The sequence below is a fragment of the Sapajus apella genome, unplaced genomic scaffold (genome assembly GCF_009761245.1).
Source record: "Sapajus apella isolate SASKATOON/1434 unplaced genomic scaffold, GSC_monkey_1.0 scaffold26, whole genome shotgun sequence".
NCBI lineage: Eukaryota > Metazoa > Chordata > Mammalia > Primates > Cebidae > Sapajus > Sapajus apella.
In genome coordinates, this window is record NW_022436966.1 from 5,482,251 (window position 1) to 5,489,040 (window position 6,790).

The following is a 6,790-nucleotide window of genomic DNA, read 5'->3' on the forward strand; positions in this document are numbered from 1 at the left end:
GTTTATGGTAGAAATAAAAGATAGTTTGAGTATATTCCATTTTATTATGTATAATTTTAAATACTTAGCACATAATAAAGAGCTGAATGGCTGTAGTGCTTTGGATTGCTTATTTGCTTATTGTTTACACTGCCAGACACAGTGCTAGGTGCAAGCCTCCAAAGACGATAACTACAGCCTTTATCCTATTTATATAAGGTGTTAAGAAAAAAATAGTCTTTTTATTCAATTCAGTTTCTCAGAGTTACTGGAAAATTTATGACAAATTATGCTCATTAACCTTATTCAGAACCATAAAGGGTGATGTGTATGGTTGATCTATTTGACTATGGCGCAGTTATTGTTAACATAGTTTGTTCCAAATGATAGTCTGCTCTAAGTTTATATGTTAATTACATCTTTTATTAATCTCTTTGGGAATTAACAAGTTGGAGAAGTTGCATCTATAGATATTTTTAAGATTAGAATTATAGTCTATTAATCTTATACTAAATAATGAGATCTTATATTTTAATATTATTTTAATTACTTTTTTTTTTCTTGTTCATAGTTGTAAGGTGTGAATTTCTTTTAGTAAAACAGAATATGTTAAGTGAAAAATTGAAGCTTGAATTATGTTACATTCCTGGAATTAGGAGGTTATGTCAGGTTGATTAGTTTTTAAGATACCGTGTAGGTTAAAAAATTCTTCTACTTAGCGATTAGAAATGGATTGGCATTATTTCTAAATAAGGTATCTAAAATTGACCAGAAGTGTAGGAAAGCCTTCAAAAATGGATAGTGTATTGAATGTAAGTACTTTTTTGTTAAGTAGGTCACTGGAGAAAAAGATACTTTAGGAATCACAGAGTTTATCATACAGTTAAATTATAATGTTATTTAATAAATTACCAGAAATTCTGGCTTTGCAAAGTGACATTAACTGAGAAAGATGTGGACAGTGACTCTGAGCCTCATGTAATAGCTAAATTTGGTATATAAAGGGAAGGAAAAGCACTGATGTCTCATTTTCTCCTTCCATAGCATAGTTAGCAAACTTCCTCAGATAAATTCAGTGGCTTTTCCTGAATGATCTTGGTAACAACCTATTTTATATCAATGTGATGTGAACATAATTTACAAATATAAACATTTATCTTTCCTTATAATCTGATCAAAACTCTCCAGTTTTGGAAATACAAGCCATATTTTGTTTAAATATTAGCATTTTATAGTTGTTATTAACAATTATGTTGGCAGACAGTATACAGGATTTTATAATGGAATTCTGTAGGTTTGTTTCACTTGAATAATTTGCTATTATGTTACCTGTTAGGGGGTTTTCAAGAAGATGGTTTGAATGTTTATTTAGTTTGCAGATTCATTTTCCTATCAAAGTGGGCTTACAGGCATAGACTACTCTTTGGAATAGCCACCCTCTGACTTGATGTGCCTTTTTAAATTGCTTATTTATGGCATAACTTTTTATTATTCCCTCAAGAAGTCTGAGATTATGACATAATTTTTAACACAACCAGAAAGATAGTAAGGTGTTCTGAAAAGAGAGAGCTGTAGTGATAGCTATTGGCAATTGAGGTTTAATTTTTAACTTTATATCTCCCCACTCTCTGCCCAGCTAGAAACCTAAACCAACTACCTCTGAGCTGGTCATCTGTTCTTAAAAGGTTGAAACGAGATGCTAGTTTTACTCCTCCCACCCCAAGCCTTGAAGTTTAGCAAATCTATCATAGCAGAATAACTGTATGCAAGATGTCAATTTTGTAAAGCGATATATTTCAGACGTATACAAAATTTGATGGTGGGAAAAATAGGTTTTTATAAATGAAACATTTGAGAGTCTCTTTTTTTATTTGCTTTTCAGTTTAGTGTTGCCTTTAAGGTGTACCATTTCAGTTTGGCAGCTGCAATAAATGAAGAAAATTGAAGATGATAATTCAGCATTTCAAGATGCTTCTGCTGAAATGAATGTAGACCTATCCAGAGCTTGAATTTTAAGTTTATAGTAATAGAATATTTTAAAGCCAAGTACCCAGGCAATTCATAGTGATATGATTTGAATGAGATTATTAGGAGGAATAAGGAAGAATACCTTCAATTTCTTGTTATGTAGGTATTATCTATTGAGATGCTATGTTGAAAAATGCTACTGTAAAAAAAATAGAAGCTTGTTATACCCAATTTGCTGTAGAGTACAATTTGTCTTGGACCTTATTCAAAGAACTTTAGTTATTAAAGTAACACAAGAATTATAACAAGGAATTGCCTCTGATTTAGTGCTAGAGCAATGGGTTGCCTATAGACCATGTTCTAATGTGTGTCTGGTATTGTTTCATTTGGAGCCTTTAATCTCACTAATAATGCATTCCTTGGCTTAAATTTAAACAGAAATCATTTGCTACCCTAGTTTTGATACTCTATTATTTTTCCCTTAAGAAAGATAATTATTTAAAAGTTGCTGGATTTTGTGGGTTTTGACATTTGTGAATTTTAACACTTGTAATTTTTACTATTTGTGAGTGACTTTTAGGAGGTTCATGGAGTATATAGTATTTTGTAATTTTGCCAAGACCCAATCTTAATTCTTGCTAAATTCCATGCAGGAAGGCATTAGCTAATGATTTAGCTTGGCTAACCTTTTAACATCCACAGCATTTCCCCATCACTTGCAGTCTCATTCATTTGTTCACTCATTAATTCGACAAATGTTTATTGAACTCCTCCTGTGTACCAGGTTCTGTTTTAGGCACAGGAGATTCAGCAGTTATCCAAATATGGTTGTAGTGGTTGAAAGTTGTCGGACTTCATATCATGTGATAAATGGCTTCTATGGCTTGAATTGTTTCCCCTAAAATTCATAGATGGAAGTCCTAAGCCTCAATACACCTTAATGTATCCTTACTTAGAAACAGGGCCATAGTAGATATAATTAGTAAAGATGAGGTTATTAGGGTAGATCTTAATCCCATATACCTTTATAAAAAAAGGAAATTTGGACGCAAACAAAATGCACACAGGGAGAACACCCTGTGAAGGTTAAGGCAGAGCTTGGGATTATGCTTCTGCAAGCCAAGGAACACCAAAGATTGCCAGCAACCATCAGAAGCTAGGTGAGAGACCTGGAGCAGATTCGCATAGTCCTCAGAAGGAACCAACTTTCCTGATCCTGTGACTTTGGACTGCCAGCCTTCAGAACTGTGAGACAGCACATGTCTGTTGTGTAAGCCACCCAGTTATTGATACTTAAAGAAAACCCTGTCAGTTTTCCATGGAGAGGAGATTTTCACCAAGCCTATTATTATGTGCCATGTGTTCTTTTCCTAATGTAATACAACAGTCAGATTCAAAACATGAAAATTCTTAAAAGAGTCTGCAGGAGTTGTGTATTATTTGACCTCCTGGATGAGCACACATCACTTAAAAAATCTCATATTGGATTCACCCAGATAGAGATTTAAAAAAATGTGTATGTGTATATAAATTCTTAACTGTATAGTGTGGTATTCCGTTTTCTTTCTTTTTTTCTTTTTTTTTGACAGAGTCTCACCCTGTCACCCAAGCTGGAGTGCAGTGGCACGATCTCAGCTCACTGTAACCTCTATTTCCCAGGTTCAAGTGATTCTCCTGCCTCAGCCTCCTGAGTAGCTGGGATTACAGGCGCCCACCATTGCGCCCGGCTAATTTTTGTATTTTTAGTAGAGATGGGGTTTCACCATGTTGGCTAGGCTGGTCTCAAACTCCTGACCTCAAATGATCTCCCCCACCCTTGGCTTCCCAAAGTGCTGGGATTAGAGGTGTGAACCATGGCACCCCACCCAGTTTTCTTTCTTTAAAGTTAGGTATTAGAAAACTCAGAGGCTGGGCATGGATTGCTTGAGTTTAGGAGTTTGAGACCAGACTGGGCGACATAGTGAGACTCTGTTAAAACAAAACAAAACAAAACAAACAAACAAAAAAAAGCTAGAACTTAGAAGTGGGTTCTTACCCTGAATGATTTAGGGTCAAAGTGGGTTCATACCCTTAATAGTTTGGATCTAGTTTAAGTCATTTAAATAATGTAAATGCTGCTTTATTGGTTTTCAGCATGTAGAATCAACTGGTAGATAAAACAAGAATGTAAATGAAATCCACCTTGCCAGTATAAAGGTAAAGGTAGGCTAGGCAGAAGTGAGGAGTTAGAAATAGGAAATAGATTAGAGGGGCATCCTTACGTGGTGAGAAACACAGATGCTGTACAAAACGGGTGAATACGGTTTTACGTTTATTTAAGTATCAAAGGTAATAGTGATTTATTCTTTTTAATTCTTCCATCAAAAATTGGAAGGAGTTGGGAGAAAGCGGTATGAATTAAATCTTAAGTTTTCAGGCTAGGGAGCTGGTAGATGATATTCAGTGATACAGCAAATGTGAGTGTTAGGAAGGTTATCACCAGAACAAAGGACAGAAATGGTTTATAAGTGAGAGTCCCTCACACCAGTAGAAGTGAAGTAAAAGCACAGGGTTTTGCTTTGTTTTGTTTCTGTTTGTTTTTGTTTTTGTCAGAAACATAATTTCTTTGGTAAAACGAAAGAGAAAAAATGTTGTACTGACTAGCAACAAAATTCGTTCAAAGAAGCATGGCTCTAGTGGTTGGGAGTTGTGTAGTATTGAATACGAGTATAGAATGTGAGTTATGTAGTTATTGAAATTTTAGGCCATAAAACATTTCAGTGATGGGGAAATAATATAAGAATAGTTAAATGTGATAGCAAATATTTTATTATCATATGTATATTTATGCATATATATAGTCTGTAGGCATTTAATATTTTTCCTAAATTTAAATTTACTTTTTGACAAGTTGCATTCCAGATATAGTTAGAGAATAAGAACTCCTATTTGGAAGTAGGTCTCTTTCAAATCTGCCTTCTATGGTATTTTAAAACTTCTAACTCTTATTAAGGTAAGTGTAGATACTGCAGCAGTAGGATTATCATATGTAAGTGATAGTGTAACCTTTGCTTGGATGTCTTAATAATGCTAAATCGAAAGGGATTTTTCTTGTACCTAATTTTCATCAGAGGATGCTAGTTTTTAGAAATGTGTTTATAATCTGTTGTCTCACTGGAACCTCACTGGATTATAATGGAAATTGAATGTTATTAACATTATACATTGTCGGAGATGTAGCAAAATGGAACATCATTTTAGAATTTGTCCTAAGAACAACTGAAATTTGGAGTTAAGGAGTTAGAATTGCTAGATTTTGTCTATCACCTTTTAAAATTTGTAGACAACACGAATTAAGGCTAACCTAATAATTTCGTAATTACTGAAACCACTTTAAATTTTATTTTTGCAAAAGTTGTTATTTGAAGTTTCCCAGCTACATGATGCTGTTTAAATATATAACATTAGAAATACCTGTAATTAAATTTTGTTCTTTCAGCTAGGCATTTACAGTAACTTAAAACAATTAAAATATATACTTTTTTTTTTTTTTTTTTGATATGGGAATCTCACTCTGTTGCCTAGGCTAGAGTGCAGTGGTGCGATCTTGGCTCACTGCAACCTCCACGACCCAGGTTCAAGTGATTCTTTTTCCTCAGCCTCCCAGGTAGCTGGGATTACAGGTGCCTGGCACTGAGCCAGGCTAATTTTTCTATTTTTAGTAGATAAGGGGTTTCACCATGTTGACCAGGCTGGTCTTGAACTCCTGACCTCAGATAATCTGCCCACCTTGGCCTCCCAAAGTGCTGGGATTACAGGCATGAGCCACTGCACCCAGCCTAAAATATATAACACTGAAAAAAGATTTTAAATGCACCTTTTGGAAATAGTGGTAACGTAAGTGTTAATCTTTTTGTGGTAGGTAATATGTACAACTTAATACATATCTTAAAGTTTGGTTTATTAAGCTTAATTCTTATGTACTGCATTGAAATTTACAGAAACCATTCTATAATTGTGTGAGTTTTTTTTGTTTGTTTTTGCCTGCATTCCTCTTCCCCTTTCTATATAAGTTAAAAAATTAACTAGTAAACTTTATTTTTAGGGCAATTTTAGGTTCACAGAAAGTTCCTATAAACCCAAGACCCGATAAAGACACAACCTTCTCCAGTAACAACATCATATACCATAGTGGCACATTTATTACAACTATTGACATGTCATAATTACCCAAGGTTTGTCATTTACATTAGGGTTCACTTTTGGTGCTGTACGTTCCATGGTTTGGACAAATGTATAATGACATGTACCCACCGTTATAGTATCATATCACTGGGCTCCACCTATTCATCCCTCTCCCCATTTCCACCTCTGCCAACCACTGATATTTTTACTGTCTCCATAATTTTTTCTTTTCTGGAACGTCACATGGAATCATATAGTATATAACCTTTTCAGATTGGCTTCTCTTAGTTAATAATTGCATTTAAGTTTCCTCCACGTCTTTTCATGACTTGACAGCTCATTTCTTTGTAGCACTAAGAGATATTCATTGCCTAGGTGTACCACCAGTTTATTTATCCTTCACTTACTGAAGGACACCTTGGTTACTTCTAAGTTTTGACAAATACGAATAAAGCTGCATGTGTAGGTTTTTGTGTGGACGTAAGTTTTCAATTCATTTGGGCAAAAACTAAGGAGTGCAACTGCTAGATTCTATGTTAAGCGTATATTCAGTTTTGTAACTGCCAAACTGTCCTTCAAAGTGGCTATACCATTTTGCATCCTAAACAGCAGTGAATGAGAGTTGCGTTGCACCTCCTCCTCGCCAGCGTTCAGTGGTGGTGCAATTTGTTTTTCAAGC